Genomic DNA, 17783 nt, shown 5'->3' with positions numbered 1-17783 from the left:
CTTATCTGAAAGCAAAATTACAGAAAGAAAATCAGTACTATCCTTGCCCAAACCAGGACATTGGTGTCATTCTCCATGGCTTCCCTGGCCTGTCAAGGTTGGTCCCTGTAGCCATGCCATTATTTTCTTGGTATATCTTCTAACCCGTGTAGTCAATGGCTCCCTCGTTATTTCTATGTGGAGCTATGGGCACCTGCAGACCTTGGTGCATTTCTTTGTCATCAGCAGAAATGTTACAGCACTACCGTTGTATCAAAAGCCACAAAGACTCTTTGTCACCAGGGAAATAATATGTTCATCCTCCTTGCTGGCTCAGTTGTTTTCACACTTCTTTCTGGCTGTCACTGAGTTCACCATCGTTTCAGTGATGTGCTTCCAGTTCATGATTCCTAGGGGTGCACTCAGGCCAAAACTACATTTAAGAGTGGTCCTGTAGAGATTTGCACTATTAAAGAGACAGGAGTTTATCCGATTCCTGGGAAGAAACAATCCAATCAGGTGTTTGAATCTCACCCAAACGTGCCCCAAAGTGGGGGAAGAGAGGCTTAGCATAGTGTTTTCCCTGGCATTCTTTCACCCTTTGGCTTTTTTTATACTATTTTACCTGAGAGGTGGAGCTTGAGTAACTCTGGTCAAGCCTTTCTTTATTGTGAGTGATGCAAAGATCCCTCACTTCACATTTCAAGGTATAGGCTGGAGAAAATTCAGAGTGCAGGTTCAGTGAGGGGTGGCTGCACCTTGGAGCTGGGCAGCTTTAGGGATGGAGGTGTGGTTTTGTATTGGAATGAGATTATAGTGATCAAAGTTCCACTTAAGGACAGTATTTTGTCAAAGGGTGGCAGGCTGTTGACCTAGGGTATCCGAAGTGCAGTTAGTTGGTATTGTTGACACAGAGTGTGGCTGCAGTGTCTCCACTCCGCCCTCCACTGAATTTCTCTTGGAGTTAGCACATGGAGTACCCCTGATAACGCCAACATCAAGGGTAGTCACGGTCGTCTAGCCACATCCCACCTGCTACAAATGCTGCACCTTTACTTAAAAAAACAAATAATCTAAGCCATTTCCCGCAAATAGTTCTATTCTCTCATAGTCACTATACACAAACTGATGCATAATGCCACTCCTATGAAAGAAGAGGCGGAAGAGAAGAGAGAAGAAGAAGAGAAGAAGAGAAGAGGAGAAGAGAGAAGAGAAGAGAAGAGAAGAGAAGAGAAGAGAAGAGAAGAGAAGAGAAGAGAAGAGAAAAGAGAAGAGAAGGAAGAGAAGAGAAGAGAAGAGAAGAGAAGAGAAGAGAAGAGAAGAGAAGAGAAGAGAAGAGGAGAAGAGAAGAGAAGAGAAGAGAAGAGAAGAGAAGAGAAGAGAAGAGAAGAGAAGAGAAGAAGAAGAGAAGAGAAGAGAAGAGAAGAGAAGAGAAGAAGAGAAGAGAAGAGAAAGAGAAGAGAAGAGAGAAGAGAGAAGAAGAGAAGAAGAAGAAGAAATTTGTGGTCATCTTCACCCAGGTAGCTCTACTGCTCACCAGACATTCTGCACAATTAAAGCCACCACCAGAACCCAACTCCCCCTACTCAGACTCTGTTGGTCCTGATCCAGCATCTGCTACTTCTCCTATGTATACATCAAAAAATGACCAAACACTGGAAGAGCTTGTTCTGAGGAATGGCTGAAGGACTTAAATGTTGGATGGATCTTATAGAAACCTGTTCATGAAAAAGATGTCCCCCAGGCAAGAGGGGTTGTTCTAGAATGTTTTTGAAGATCCACTCCAACCAGAAACCTTCTTTGATTCTCCAGTTCTACAATGGTTTGAATTTTCATTTGGTGGATAAAACCTCACATGGATATGGTAGAGTCTCCATTGCTAAAGATTTTCAAGATGTGATTGGACATGGTGAAAATATTACCCATGCCATATTTCCATTAATTATTAGACCCACATGACAGAACAAATAGAATGGTTTGGGTTGGAAGGGACCGTAAAAATTGTCTAGTTCCTACCCCCTGCCATGGGCAGAGACACCTTCCACTGGACGAGGTTACTCCAAGTTTCATCCAACCTGGCCTTGAACACTTCCAGGAAGGTTCATCTGCAGTGCCTCAGGGCAGCCTGTGTCAGTGTTTTACTACCATTACACTAAATAATTTATTCCTAATGTCTCATCTAAACCTGTCCTCTTTCATTTTAACACCATACTTCCCTATTCAATCACTACATGCCCTGAATAATCTCTTCCCAGCTTTCCTACAGCCCCTCTCAGGTACTGGAAAGCTGCTGAAAGTTGTCACTGTAGCCTTCTCTCCTTAAGGCTGAAAAAACACCAACTCTGTCAGCCTGTCTTCATAGGACAGGTGCTCTTCTTCCTTCATGAAAGGTCCTCCCTGAGCTACAGAGTACATTTATCCTCCACCATGCTCCTCGGTGGGTTTCAGGTTCATAATGTGCATAGCCATGGTCTCCCATATAGAGATGCAGGGGTCTAGAACCTGCAGTAACTCCTCATTCTAATTATTCAATGGCCCTGATGTCCGAATCATTGTTTCAACGCATTCTCACACCTCTCTCTTGGCTGCTCTTGCTCAGCAGTTTTTATGCCTTCGTAAATATTTTATCACAGAGGACGAGGGCACATTGCTGTGTCTTGGACCTGGCTGGCTGGATCTGTCCCGGTTTGCTCTGGGAATAGCTTCTGCCATCTTCTAAGAGAAACCACCTCTGCAGGCACCTCAACTCAAGAAATCTTACCACAAAACCACAAAACCCCTTGCAACCTGGACTGTTCTATGATTCTCTGGTCCTCCCACTGATGTCATCATTTGCATCAGGGAGGAAGAGTAAAGGAAGGGTCCTTCGCAGAGTTTGTATCATGGTTGGGTCAATGCCTGTCCTGTGCTGACATGTGTCTGACACAGGACTGATGCATCAGCCACGGTGCTCAATGTGTGGCTTATGAGCACTTTGATCTAGAAGATAGAGATAGCTGGCTGCTGAAAACTGACCTCAGAGATGGGGCAGAAGTTTTCATTTGTCGCAAGAAGGGGCTGACACACGACCAATGTGATCAGTCAAAGTCCGACTTTATTAGAGCATCAAACGTATATATATACTTGTTAAACTAAGTTATGCCTACTTGTCATAATATCATTGGTCAATGATTATAATTAGCTTATACATATTGCAAAAGCTTAGTTCATTATTGGTTACATGCTAAATGTAAACTCCACCTCTTGCAGCTTTTCACATCCTGAATTCTTTAGCCACGACATTCTGTTTTCAAGCTTCTCGGGACTTTTCAGATAGCTCAAGGTTGAAAAACAACTTCAAGGTCATTCGGCAGCATGAGTTTATCTGTAACTCTGGCTCAATGATGAGCAAGGCCTGTAAGGCTTTGTGCAGGCCAAATCCAATCCTCTACAGTTCCCCCGTTTTCTTTAACAACCGTAAACCCGCCTAAATTATGTAAGCATTAGATATCATTTTTTGAATACATTGCAAAATACAAGGAACACATAAAAGTAACAACAATAAAACCAAGCCAATATAGCAAATCATCTTAACAATAGACAAAAGTCATCCTGATAGCCCAAGGCTGCTAAGCCAATCATGGAACGGATCTACCTATTGTTGAATTTTCTCAGTGTGTTGCTTCAAATATTCTAAATCTGCATGAATGCTTTGGCTATGGTCAGAGAGATTCAAGCAACACATTCCTTCAAAATCTTTACAACCATGACCCTGAGCCAACAATAAGAAGTCTTGTTTACACCATCTTATCATGCAGGTGGCTTTGTATTCCAATTACCCATACCATTCTCATGGAACCTTCTTCTCACATAATTATTTTCTTCTTCTGTTGCCAATTAAGTTATCTCTTTCCCAGTAGCTCATTCTCAGAAAGCCTCTAACTAGGCCTCAATAACCATTAACCCAATGTGGCCTAAATTGAAGTAAGTCAGGATTGCTCACAACCTGTATATTTCTGAACTGTTTCCCCAACATTCATTGAAAAGGAGATGGATGAGGCCTTGGTTTCTTGGCACAGCAAAAAAGTTGCCAGGACCCAGAGAGATGGATGGAGATGGTTTTCCACCCTGCATTTTGGGCTTAAGAGGAGTGATTGGAACCCCACATGGTGGGTGGGAAGCTGTGTGCCTGAGCTGCTATTTTGAACCCAGCAGTTCCTTCAGGATTATCTTTTCTTCACCCAGGAGACCATGGATACCGAAGGGGTGGAAGGATTTCAACAATTAAGTCTAAGAAATACATGTCAAGTATTTGGAAGCACACCTAAATGTTTTCCTTAATAGTGAAGCCACAAGTCATTTCTGGAGGGAAGATGGGCACCTGAACAAAGCTATAAGAAGACATGGGTCATCAGACTGCATAAGTCCCTTTCAAACAAGATTGATTCTATGGGTACATCATTCATCATTCCTTTTTTTTTTTTTTTGGTAAGCCGTTCCCCTGTCTGGCTCTTGACCAACAATATTTTCACCTCCCTTTTCATCCTGGCCCAGGCAGGAGGGAGAGAACAAGCAGCTGGAAGTCAGCCAAGGTCTCTGTTGCTCTGAAGCAATTGTGGTAATTAGCCATGTAATGGTGTTCATCAATGACAAAGTTTTTTCTGCTAATGTCTGTGCTATCAAGAGCAGTCTCCTTGTCCCACTGCAGTTCTCCTCAGATGATGGTGGGCAATGAAGTCCTCAGGGCTTTGTGCACAAGCACACATTGAATAGGAACTAGGGATGTTTTCTAGCAATGGGCAAACAACTCCAAGGGAAAGGCCCCAAAGCTAAAACCACTGCAGGGAGTCCAACCCTCTTCTTCCTCCACCTTTTCCCCTGAGCAGAAGGAAGAATGACTCAGAGGCCCAGGCTTGGATGCAGCAGAACTTTAATGAGTTTAAAGAAGAATAAAAGGTGGCTCCCAAGGTGCCGCCATTTCAGAGCTTGTGGTGGAACTTCTTCAAGGTGTCCATCTGCCCACCCTGCAGAGGGAGGGAGGCCAACAGGTCCATGCTAGGCTGGCATTGGGAGGGAATGACAGGAAAGATAAGGAAGAGAGAGAAGACAGTAGAAAGCAGATCCACAGCTCGGAGCTCTCTGTAGAATGTGCCAAAGCTCTATCTTGTGCCCAGCACTACGTCCTGAGGCTGTGAGAGGTTCTTGCCAGGGACATTGCCAGGATGTTTAGCAGGGGGGGCATCTGTAGCAGCTGGAAATGCAGGAGAGGTCACAGCAGCCAGAGTTGATGGGCACTCCATTACAGCTGAGGATGCTGCCAACAGCAGCAGAGGTGGAGGAGCCCACGGCGGTGTTCTGTGGGAAGGAGCTGAGGATGGGTCCGGGCAGGGTCACCACCACGGGGGAGGGCTCAATGACAACGATGGAGCTCTGGCACTGCCTGCAACAGGGCTCATTGCAGCTGCTGGCCAGAGGGGTTGGGCCACAGGACTGGCCGCAGGGCTGGCAGCAGGACATGGCTCTAGAAGAGATGTTCACCTGGGAGAGAGATCAGGAGGAAGTAGAACACAGGGAAGCATGAGGAGCAGAACTTCAGCCTGACAAAGTGATTCCAAGGCAGGTCAAAGCTCAGCTTATGTTACCCAGCTTAAGGTCCAGGAGACCCCTGAACTACGCCCCAGCCTCTGTCTAGGAGAGACCTTTTCTCTCCTCCTCTCTCCTATGAGAAGCAGCTCCCATCCCTCCCAGACCTGGGCAAGAAAAGCTCATCTCACTGGAGTCATACATAGAGGCGAGAACTGATCTTGAAGGAGGAGGAGGAGAAGAGGCTTTGCACTCACCTGATTCCCAAGGAGAAGGAGACAAGAGAAGTGGATGAGAGAGCAGAGAGCTGGGCTGCCTTTTATAGCAGCCCTGCACTGCCTCAGGCCCACAGGGAAGTAATTGGGAAGTAATAATTTTCTGACAAGCCCCTGTCAAATGCAAAGCATCCCAGGTAATGGTATGGGCTTTGTCCTGGTTTCCTGCACTACTGCTGACTTTTCATTTCCTGCCTTCTGCCACCTGTTTTCCAATGTGAAGGCTTCCATAAATGCCATTGTTAGAGGTCCAAAGATTTCCAAGTCTGAAAGGTATCCATGGCAATGTGTTCCCCTCTCCTTGTGTCTTTCTTTTCTTGATTTATGTGACTGGAGAAATGCCAAGCAAACCTCCCTACCCATTGAGATCATTGTCATGATATTTGTTCTCTTATGGTGCAGTGTTTCTAGTGATTAGGATAGGACATGGGCTTTTCACGTGCAGGCCACTTACGGATGCACTCAGTCCGCTCATACTTCCCTGCACTGAACAGTCCAAAACAATCTGTGGTCCCATAAAGCCATGGAAGCCATTGGAGCCTCAGATTCATGGACCTCTTCAGAGTATATTCTGAAGACAACAGTGTCAGAACAGGAATCAAGGACTCCAGGGCATGAACACACTAAACGAAATCTTTCGTGCTGCCTGAGGGACTGCCACAGGGACTTCATAGAGAATGGGATGTGGAAAATTAGGCCAAAATGAACTTTCCCAGGAGCACAGCTAAGGTTGCAATATGGTTAAAGCCCCCCAGCAGCAGCTCTTCTGCAAACAAAAATGAGTGACAATCAGAAAGAAACAGGCAACAAAAGAAAAGGACATGGCACATCCTCCAACATGGGCCCAGTTCTGTTCAATATCTTCATTGATGATTTAGATGAGGGGATTGAGTCCATCATCAGCAAATTCGCAGACGACACTAAGCTGGGGGGGAGTGTCGATCAACTGGAAGGCAGAAGGTCTCTGCAGAGGGACCTGGACAGACTGGAGAGTTGGGCTGATTCCTATGGGATGAGGTTTAACACGGCCAAGTGCCAGGTCCTGCACTTTGGCCACAACAACCCCATGCAGTGCTACAGGTGGGGGACAGAGTGGCTGGAGAGCAGCAAGTAGAAAGGCACATAGGAGTCTGGATCGACAGGAAGCTGAACATGAGCCAGCAGTGTGCCCAGGAGGCCAAGAAAGCCAATGGCATCCTAGCATGTATCCGGAACAGCGTCATCAGCAGGTCCAAGGAAGTGATTCTGCCCCTGTACTCAGCCCTGGTGAGGCCACAGCTTGAGTCCTGTGTCCAGTTCTGGGCCCCTCAGTTTAGGAAGGAGATTGAGGTCCTAGAGCGGGTCCAAAGGAGGGCAACCAGGCTGGTGAAGGGACTCGAGCACAGGCCCTATGAGGAGAGGCTGAGGGAGCTGGGGCTGTTCAGCCTGGAGAAGAGGCGGCTCAGGGGAGACCTCATCGCTGTCTACAACTACCTGAAAGGAGGTTGTAGCCAGGGGGGGGTTGGTCTCTTTTGCCAGACGACTTTCAACAAGACAAGAGGGCATGGTCTTAAGTTGTGCCAGAGGAAGTTTAGGTTAGATATTAGAAAGAATTTCTTTATGGAGAGAGTGATCAAGCATTGGAATGGGCTGTCCAGGGAAGTAGTGGATTCTCCATCCCTGGAGATATTTAAAAAGAGACTGGATGTGGCACTCAGTGCCATGGTCTAGCAACCACAACGGTGGTTCAAGGGTTGGACTCGATGATCTCTGAGTTCCCTTACAACCCAGCCAATTCAATGATTCTATGATTCTATGGGAATCCTTACGCATCTGTAAGAGACCCACAGGAATGAAACACATTCACATCATCAGACTGCACAAGATAGCACCAGCAGTTTTGCTGAGACTCCTGCATGCACTGATGAGCTTTGGCTGCAGAAATCCATGGACATCTAACCCTGTCATGTATAGAAGAACTCATATGAGAAAATAGGTGGCAGAAGGCAGGAAATGAAAAGTCAGCAGTAGTGCAGGAAACCAGGACAAAGCCCATACCATTACCTGGGATGCTTTGCATTTGACAGGGGCTTGTCAGAAAATTATTACTTCCCAATTACTTCCCTGTGGGCCTGAGGCAGTGCAGGGCTGCTATAAAAGGCAGCCCAGCTCTCTGCTCTCTCATCCACTTCTCTTGCCTCCTTCTCCTTGGGAATCAGGTGAGTGCAAAGCCTCTTCTTCTCCTCCTCCTTCAAGATCAGTTCTCGCCTCTATGTATGTCTCAGGTGATATGATCTTTTCTAGCCCAGGGCTGAGAGCTGCTTCTCATGGCAGAAGGGAAGAGATTGGAGATTTGTCCTAGACAGAGGCTGGGACTTAGTTGAGGTGTCTCCTGGACCTTAAGCTGGGCAGCACATGCTGGACCAGGAGCTGTCGTGACACTAACATGGTTGGGTGAAGTTCTGCTCCTCATGCTTCCCTGTGTTCTACTTCCTCCTGATCTCTCTCCCAGGTGAACATCTCTTCTAGAGCCATGTCCTGCTGCCAGCCCTGCGGCCAGTCCTGTGGCCCAACCCCTCTGGCCAGCAGCTGCAATGAGCCCTGTTGCAGGCAGTGCCAGAGCTCCATCGTTGTCATTGAGCCCTCCCCCGTGGTGGTGACCCTGCCCGGACCCATCCTCAGCTCCTTCCCACAGAACACCGTCGTGGGCTCCTCCACCTCTGCTGCTGTTGGCAGCATCCTCAGCTGTAATGGAGTGCCCATCAACTCTGGCTGCTGTGACCTCTCCTGCATTTCCAGCTGCTACAGATGCCCCCCCTGCTAAACATCCTGGCAATGTCCCTGGCAAGAACCTCTCACAGCCTCAGGACGTAGTGCTGGGCACAAGATAGAGCTTTGGTGCATTCTACAGAGAGCTCCTAGCTGTGGATCTGCTTTCTACTGTCTTCTCTCTCTTCCTTATCTTTCCTGTCATTCCCTCCCAATGCCAGCCTAGCATGGACCTGTTGGCCTCCCTCCCTCTGCAGGGTGGGCAGATGGACACCTTGAAGAAGTTCCACCACAAGCTCTGAAATGGCGGCACCTTGGGAGCCACCTTTTATTCTTCTTTAAACTCATTAAAGTTCTGCTGCATCCAAGCCTGGGCCTCTGAGTCATTCTTCCTTCTGCTCAGGGGAAAAGGTGGAGGAAGAAGAGGGTTGGACTCCCTGCAGTGGTTTTAGCTTTGGGGCCTTTCCCTTGGAGTTGTTTGCCCATTGCTAGAAAACATCCCTAGTTCCTATTCAATGTGTGCTTGTGCACAAAGCCCTGAGGACTTCATTGCCCACCATCATCTGAGGAGAACTGCAGTGGGACAAGGAGACTGCTCTTGATAGCACAGATATTAGCAGATAAAAAACCATGTCATCCATGTTCTCCTGGGTGAAGAAAAGGAAATCCTGACGAAACAGCTGGGCTCAAAATAACAGCTCAGGCACAAAGCATTCCAGTCACACTTATTCCTCCCACTTATGTCACTCTCCTCCCTCCTGTATATGACAACAGATCTGAGGGAGGTACTAAAAAATGGGTCAAGGTAAAGATAAGGAGATTACTTACCAATTACCATTCAAACAAAACCAAAGTTGATTTGTGAAAATTCATTGAACTTATTACCAGTGAAAAGCTGAACAGGGACGCGAGAAATAGCAACGGATCCCAGAATCCTGGCTTATAAAAGAATTGCTATGGCCACCAAGACCAGGATCTTCTGCCTGTACTAACAGGTGAAAAGGCCATGCCTTGAATCCTGTCTTTAGTTTTGGGTTGCATCATTATAGGAAAGACTTTGAGGGGCTGTATTGTGTCCAGAGAAAGAGCCTAGACCAAAAGTCAAAGGTGGAGTGGCTGAGGGAATAGAGAGGTGTACAGGCTGCAGAAATGGAGCCTTAGGGGAGACATTACCCCTATCTATATGAGTTGAAAGGAGGTTGCAGGAAGGGGTCAGGGGTTGTTCTCTACGCCTGAGTAACAAACAGTAGAAAAGGAGAGAGGGTTTAGTTTCAATAATTGGGAACAATTATTCCCGCAAAGTGTTCATGCATTGGAACCAGAGCAGGCTGTCTGGGATCATGGCTGACTCACCATCCCTGGAGGTGTTAAAAAGACATGGAGATGTAGTGTTTAGGGAAACAGGTTGTGGTGGAATTGGCAGTGCACAAGGTTAACAGTTGGAGTTGATCCAGACGGTCTCTTTGAACCAACATGATTCCATATCTGATTTTCTCCACCCCCGGGCATCGCAGTGAAATGAGGAATGAGGGGTTGCAGTCCGGGGACAACAGTTCCTCTCAGAACAAAGCAGGATTCCCCTCACCTGCATGCCACAATGCAGTAGACTTTCAGATGTTTCTCCTTTACCGCTTCTTCCTGCATGGACAAAGAAAGATGCTGGGCCCTCAGACACAGTTATTTATAGGGCATAAAGTGATGTGTTGTTGCTTGAACACCAAAGGGTTTTCACTCTCCCTGTGACACCCAGAGAGTCTCTCCTATATCTCACAGCAGAGCAGCATTGCAACCACGAGACCGTCAGAGCAGTACCCATTTGGTGTGAGGTCTCAGCCCCTGCCTCACTCAGCACATGGCTGTTAATCTGCAGAAGTTCATCTGGCATTGGCCTGGACATGAGAAGTTGTCAGGAAGAGCAGAGTGGACAACATATAATCAAAGTATTGCTATTTATTGAGAGTAGTGGTAGCCCTTTTATAAAAAGTCAGGCTGATAACATAATAAAAGCATATTGCTGACTGGTACAACATACTCTTCATATGCCACAGGGCTCTATCTAACTCATTAAATACAACTATTTATGTGCTGTCTATGAGATGCCTTCCCATCCTGTTCTTCTTTTCCGCTGCCAGCTCCCTTATTTTTTGCCCATAGCTGATCTTTTAATAATCTTGCAGCTGGACCTTAAGACCCTTAGCTCACTGTGGCTAAAGCTAAATAGTCAGGATTGCCGACACGTCCGTTTTTCTCCAAAACTCTCAGAACGAGAAGCCTCTATCCCGTCCCAGAAAGCATCACCTTAAGGGGATCTGTCCAGGGACAGCAGCCTGCATGGGCGCACAGGAAGTCTTGGCCTTTCTACCAGCACATAAAGCAAGAAAGGGAGGGCAAAGCGGGCAGAGACTGCATTGCAGTTCCCTGAGAACCTCTCTGCTAGGCCAAGGGCAACACCATTCAGCTGTAAATGGACTCCACTTAGCAAGGGACATAGTCTTCTGTGATTGAAACCTCATGGACACATGGGGGGAGCACCCCAGGCTATCAGGTACCTGCTCATCCCCTGATGTGCATGATTACACAAGTATCTACTGATACACATGTGCTCAAGCATTTCTCTGTTGAAGCCTGCAATCTTATGGAAGTAATAAATCTGGGGGAACATCAGCAACTGTGACCTCTTCTGAGAAGTTGCTGATATCACACCGGTAGAAGAGGAATCAAGGATCCTGGGGAAGGAAGATAATCCACAGAACCTTTGGTGTTTCCTGAGGACCCTCACAAACTGCACAGAGAAGGAATGAAAAACATGGGCTCTAGGCAAAGGTATCTAGGAGAACAGTAAATGTTGCAATGGGCTCAAGGCTACACAGCAGCATCACATCTGAGTCAAAAAATAACAGACCAGGAGAAAGAAACAAGGAGAAGAAATTATAAGAATGTGGCATGTCCTCTAACACAGAAGTAGTTCAGTATCCGGAAAGGAAGCACAAGAGCATTGACCGTTTCCTGACAACTTTACCACAAAAAAGCCCAAAAGGAATGACACATATGAAAATCATCTGACTGCAGGAGATACAACCAGCAATTGTGCTCAGAGTTTTGCATGGGCTGCCCTGGAAATTCATGGACCTCTAGCTGTGGAATTTTTTTAAGCCTTCATATGAGGAAACAGGTGGCAGAAGGCAGGAAATGAAAAAGCAGAGCACAGGAAACCAGGACAAAGCCCATACCATTACCTGGGATGCTTTGCATTTGAGAGGGGCTTGTCAGAAAATTATTACTTCCCAACAGGTGCCTCTGGGCCTGAGGCAGTGCAGGACTACTATAAAAGGCAGCCCAGCTCTCTGCTCTCTCATCCACTTCTCTTGCCTGCTTCTCCTTGGGAATCAGGTGAGTGCAAAGCCTCTTCTCCTCCTCCTCCTTCAAGATCAGTTCTCGCCTCTATGTATGTCTCAGGTGATATGAGCTTTTCTAGCCCAGGGCTGGGAGCTACTTCTCATGGTAGAAGGGAAGAGATTGGAGATTTGTCCTAGACAGAGGTTGGGACTTAGTTGAGGTGTCTCCTGGGCTTTAAGCTGGGCAGCACATGCTGGACCAGGAGCTGTCGTGACACTAACATGGTTGGGTGAAGTTCTGCTCCTCATGCTTCCCTGTGTTCTACTTCCTCCTGATCTCTCTCCCAGGTGAACATCTCTTCTAGAGCCATGTCCTGCTGCCAGCCCTGCGGCCAGTCCTGTGGCCCAACCCCTCTGGCCAGCAGCTGCAATGAGCCCTGTTGCAGGCAGTGCCAGAGCTCCATCGTTGTCATTGAGCCCTCCCCTGTGGTGGTGACCCTGCCCGGACCCATCCTCAGCTCCTTCCCACAGAACACCGTAGTGGGCTCCTCCACCTCTGCTGCTGTTGGCAGCATCCTCAGCTGTAATGGAGTGCCCATCAACTCTGGCTGCTGTGACCTCTCCTGCATTTCCAGCTGCTACAGATGCCCCCCCTGCTAAACATCCTGGCAGTGTCCCTGGCAAGAACCTCTCACAGCCTCAGGATATGGTGCTAGACACAAGATAGAGCTTTGGACCTTTTTATTTAGATTAGATCTTCATCCCTCACTTCTTCTGCATACTTGGTAGGAGGTGGCCAATCTGGGCCATTGGGTTGTTTGGGGTTTTTTTTTGAAAAAGACCTTTTTCTGGTCTCATCTTTCTTTATTTCTTTCTTGGTCTTTTCCCCAATGTCAGCTCAGCAGGGACCTGTCTGCCTCCCTTCATCTACATAGGGCATGCAGATGGACAACTTGTAGAAGCTTTACCTCATCTTTGTGCCTGCCTCTTCTGTTCCCTCTGAACCATCTTCTTTTTTATAGTGATTAAAATTGTATTGCATCCTGTCCTGGATCTCTGAGTGCAGTTTCTTTCTCTCACAGGTCTTCTCAGGTCTTCTTCCATTCTTCTTAGGGGAAAAGGTGTCATTTTCATGGGTGTGAACTTGAGCTTCTACATTCCCAATAGAATGAGAGTGGGACTCACTGAACTGGTTTGTCTTTCTTCCCACCATTCCCTTGGGTGCTATCAATGGTCACCAGAGAAAAGAGGTCAGCACCGCACCTGCTCCTTCTTCTCTAGTGACGAAGCAGTAAGCTGAGGTGACAAAAACACTCATTCTCTCACATAAGAAGAAGTCCCAGATGACTACTACTAGCATGGCACTGATCACAAGCCTATCTACTGGTTTGTTTTGACATTTTTCACTTCTGCACAGCTCAAAGGTGAATATGCAATATAGTTTATTTGGAAAGGCTTTTAATCTATGAAGACATCGACACATGCCTTAGTAACTGTAATAGGATGATAGAGCTAGGAGCTATAATGCTGGCTTCTAAAGTAGGGATGATTGGGCTGTGTGTAATGTGCATTATTTCCAAACTGTGAAGGACTTACCAAAGCACCAGAAACTCAATGATGGACAGGAAGGAATATGACTGTACCAGTCAGCAGGCAACACAAATGGTTTTCCTTACGAAATGGAAAGTCATAATTTATGACACAACAGTTGTGGGTAGTAGATCTCCATAAAGGAAACATGATGAAGAAGAAATACAGCAAAGTCTCCAGGTACACGTTGCTCCATGGAGTAATATGAAAGAGGTCATTTTGCGTCAGAGTTTAAAGATAATCAGCAAAAATTATGACACATGGACCCATGTGTCCACTTTGGGAGGTTTGGGAAGCCCAGATGGAATATGTTAGAGGTGCCCTTTTGTCCCTTACTTAGGCTCTAAATATCACAAAGAAGGTTATCTCAAGTAAAAATAAAAAATGTCTAAAGAAAGACCTTAACTAATAAAAATTTCAACTAAAGATTGCAAGTAATAACTGGCATGATCAACACTAAGCCAGTTCTATTCCCAGGAGAAGTTCTCTTAAAACAAAAGTGAACATAACTGGCATTTAGGGATGCTACATAAATAATCAAGTGAGCTATGGAGGGGGGGGGAGGGGGTTGTAGGTTTTGGGTTTTTGGGTTTTTTGGTTTTGGTTTTGGATTTGGGGGGGGTTTTGTGGGTTGGGTTGTGAGGTTTTTGTGTAGTTTTGGGGGGTTTTGGGTTTTTTTGTTTTCGGGTGTGTCTCTGGGGTTGTTTGGTTTTGGTTTTTTGGGGTTTTTTTGGGTTGTTGGTTGGCTGGGTTTTTGGCTTTTTGTTTTTCTGGGGTTTTTTTGTTTACCTACTCCTGCCCTGCAGCTCTCAAGAGTTTGAAGAAGATGATCAGGAAAGGTAAGATAATAAGATAAGGTCCTTCATGAAGGACAGTAGGGAAGACCCTACCACAGACCTGTTAGTCTCACCTCAGTGCTTGGTAAGCCTATGGAGAAGATAATTCTGGGAGCTATTGAACAACACCTTAAAAGCAATACAGTCATCAGTCCCAGCCAACACAGGTTTGTTAGGGGAATGTCCTGCTTAACTAATTGGCTTCTTTCTATGACAAGGTAACCCACCCAGCTGATGTAATCTTTCTGGATTTCACAAAGGCCTTTGGTACTGTCTCTGACAGCATCCTTCTAAACAAAATGTCCAGCATCCAGCTGCACAAGTGCATAATGTGATGGTGACCAATTGGCTGATGGCTTGATCTCAAAGTAAATGGGGTCACATCAGGCTGGTGACTGGTCACTAGCAGGGTTTTAGGGCGAGTTCTCTTTAATATACTCATAAATTATTTAGATGCAGGACTTGAAGATTTGCCAATTAAGTTTGCAGATGACACGAAACTAGAGGGAGTGCTTGACACTCCTGAGGGCACAGAGGCCCCGCAGAGGCATCTGAACAGATTAGAGTGCTGGGCAATTGCTAATAATATGAATTTTCACAAGGAGAAAAGCAGGATTTTGCACATGGGACATGTTAATCCTGGATATTACACACCCTGGGGAGGGAGAGGCTGGAGAACAGCCCTGCAGAAAGGGATCTGGGAGTTCTGGTTAATGACAAGTAGAACAGGAGCCAACAGTGTACCTGGCAGCCAGGACAGCCAACTGAGAACTGGGGTGTATCAAGCAGGGCACTGCTAGCAAGTCAAGGGAGATGGTTGTCCCACTTCACTCTGTACTGGTGCGGCCCCATCCTGAGTACTGTGTGCAGTACAAAAGGATGTAGAGCTACTGGAGAGTGTTCAGAGGAGGACTACAAGTTTGGTGAAGGGTTTAGAGGCAAAGCCATATGAGGAGTGGCTAAAGGCACTTGGTCTGTTCAGCCTGGAAAAGGAGACTGAGGGGAGACTTCATCACGGCTTACTGCTTCCTCACTAGAGAAGGAGGAGCAGGTGCTGACCTCTTCTCTCTGGTGATAAGGGTTAGGGTCACTTGACCCTTTTGATCCCTCAAATTCATACTGAGTATAACGTGTATGAGATGGAATACTCTGGTCAATTTTGGTCATTTGTCTTCTCTGCTCCTCCCTAAAGGAGAGTTGCAGGTGTGACCTGTTTACTCCCTTTCTCTTTCTGGAGCATAAGATGTTCCTGAGAACTGAGCAGTGGCCTTGGTTCTGAAGACCATTCTCTAGCTGTAACTATAAAGATCAAGATCTTTCTATCCTAGAAAGAGACACTGGCTGAGAAACTTGCTGTTAATTTCAGCAAGTGCAGCTACTTAGAATCATAGAGTCACAGCATCATCTGGGTTGGAAAGGACCTCTGAGATCATCAAATCCAACCCTTGATCCAATACCCCCATGGTTCCCAGCCCATGGCACTCAGTGCCACATTTCAGTCTCTTCTTAAAAACCTCCAGGGACAGAGAATTACCCACCTCCCTGAGCAGCCCATTCCAATGCCTGATCACATTCTCTGTAAAGAATTTCTTCCTAATATCTAACCTAAGAAGAGACTTAAGAAAAAGTAAAATTACAAGACAGAAAATTACCTCTGTCCAAGCCCAAACCAGGGCAAGTTTGAATCCCTGACTCAATCTTGGCATTCTTAGAGGTGGTTTGGGTCCCTGTCTTAACCACAGTCCTCTGGTAGAACTGAATTGATAGGCACAGACCAATCCCCAGGTCAGTACTAAAAGCTGATGGTTTTCACTAGGGCAGGCAAGACACCCTTCTATCAGGTGTTGCATCAATTTTCCAGGACTGCTATCCTGTTCAAGTGTAAAATCTCAGGCTATGGGAGGTAATAAGAGCCTTAGGCACTTGGCTTAAGCCCTTCCACACACACTGCCACCCAAGTACTGAGCACCTCAGGGCACATTTCATTGTTGCCTCACCCAAAATTTAACCCCTCTTACACCAGAATGAAAGCAGATTCCACAAACCCCGCAATAGGCCAACAATGCTAATTAGTACAGCTGTTAATTTAATAGCTCATGTAAGGATCAAAAAAGGCCTCAGGTGCAACAAACCAGCCCATATCAGTCCCAGAAAGGAAGAGGAAGGTTCATTCCCTCATCCTCCTCACAGGAAGGCTCCCCTGACATGGTCAGGGCCTCAGTACCAGGACATAGCGCACACCCTTTGGTTCCTTCAACATGTTCCCAAGCTCAGCCAAACCCAGAGGGAAGCCGTACAACAAGGAAGCTCCCTGACTCACACAGCAGCCTGCCAAGTTGTGATGACTACAGCTCTAGCATGCTCAGTGCCAAAGTGCCATTGACTCAAGCTCCGGACAGAATGCCAAAAGGAGTGTGGTGAGCTGACCTTGTCTGACTGGCAGGCACCCACCAATGGGTTTTCTGAGCTGCCTTCCTCAGTGGGACAAGGAGAAAAAAAAAGTTAATAAACTCATGGGTCAAGATAAGGGCAATTAAATAAAGAAAAGGAGAGGCTGCATACAGAAATAAAGCTGACTAAAAAGATTTAATCTCTACTTCCAATCATCAGGCACCAGTCAGCCACTCCAGGGAAGCAGAGGCAGAATTTATGTAGCAGTTTCTTTGAAAGACAAACTTCTTAATAACAAATGACCCCTCTACTCCTCCTCTCTTTCTGTTGTTTTATGTCACTGAACATATGACATCATATATCATAGAGTATCCTTTTGGTCAGTCTGGTTCTGCTGTTCTGGTTGTGTCTCCTCCCAACCTGTTGCCCATCTCCAGCCTACTCACCTTTGAGAGAGGCAGATGGGAGGAGATGCTGGATAACAGCCCAAGAGGGAAGGTCTGGAGCACCTCAGGATAGAATATAGCTCCAGATACATCAATATTTCATGCTGAGCACTCCCAGAGAGTTCCCAGAGTGGGAAGAAGACCTAACATGCTGGTAAAATTCTTATTAAATTAAATCCCAGTAACATAGCCGATTCACCAGAGGAACATCAACAAATACCTGTCTGTCAAGTTGGGAGGGAAAAAGCTGGAAGGGAAGGATGGAGGAAAGAAGAGGGGTGTAACGTCTTCTCACACAGAAGCCTTTGGGTATCTGGCTGAGGAGTGCACAGCTAACATCTGCTTATGTGGGACCTTTCTGGAACTTGGAGAACATCTTCTGCCTATAAAAACAGGAAGATTCCTGTCCTTGAAACCCTTCTGCCTGTCATTACAGCACACCATGAGAGCTGTAGCCTCTTCAGCTTCTGCATCCTCCTAAACTTGTTAGTGAAAGTTCTGGCACATGGTGACCCTTCACCATTCCCAGTGGACCATGTTGAGTAGGCTTCTTTCAGGACCTGTACCTTGGAGCTAAGGAAGGTTTGTCCAGAACCAGTGGCCATGAGGCTCTGCTTTACT

At 46.5% G+C, this 17783-nt stretch overlaps 3 pseudogenes; 2 read left to right on the top strand and 1 right to left on the bottom strand.

Annotated features, from left to right (window-relative positions):
* Window positions 1-5184: 5184 nt before the first annotated feature.
* On the bottom strand, window positions 5185-6179 carry LOC115599760 (annotated as a pseudogene).
* Window positions 6180-6339: 160 nt separating this feature from the next.
* LOC115599759 lies at window positions 6340-8619 on the top strand (annotated as a pseudogene).
* Window positions 8620-11083: 2464 nt separating this feature from the next.
* Window positions 11084-12559, top strand: LOC115599758 (annotated as a pseudogene).
* The last annotated feature ends 5224 nt before the right edge of the window (window positions 12560-17783 follow it).

Source organism: Calypte anna, chromosome 27 (assembly GCF_003957555.1).
Source record: "Calypte anna isolate BGI_N300 chromosome 27, bCalAnn1_v1.p, whole genome shotgun sequence".
Taxonomy (NCBI): domain Eukaryota; kingdom Metazoa; phylum Chordata; class Aves; order Apodiformes; family Trochilidae; genus Calypte; species Calypte anna.
The sequence above is the reverse complement of the archived record's forward strand: the minus strand, read 5'-3'. Positions and strand labels throughout refer to the sequence as shown.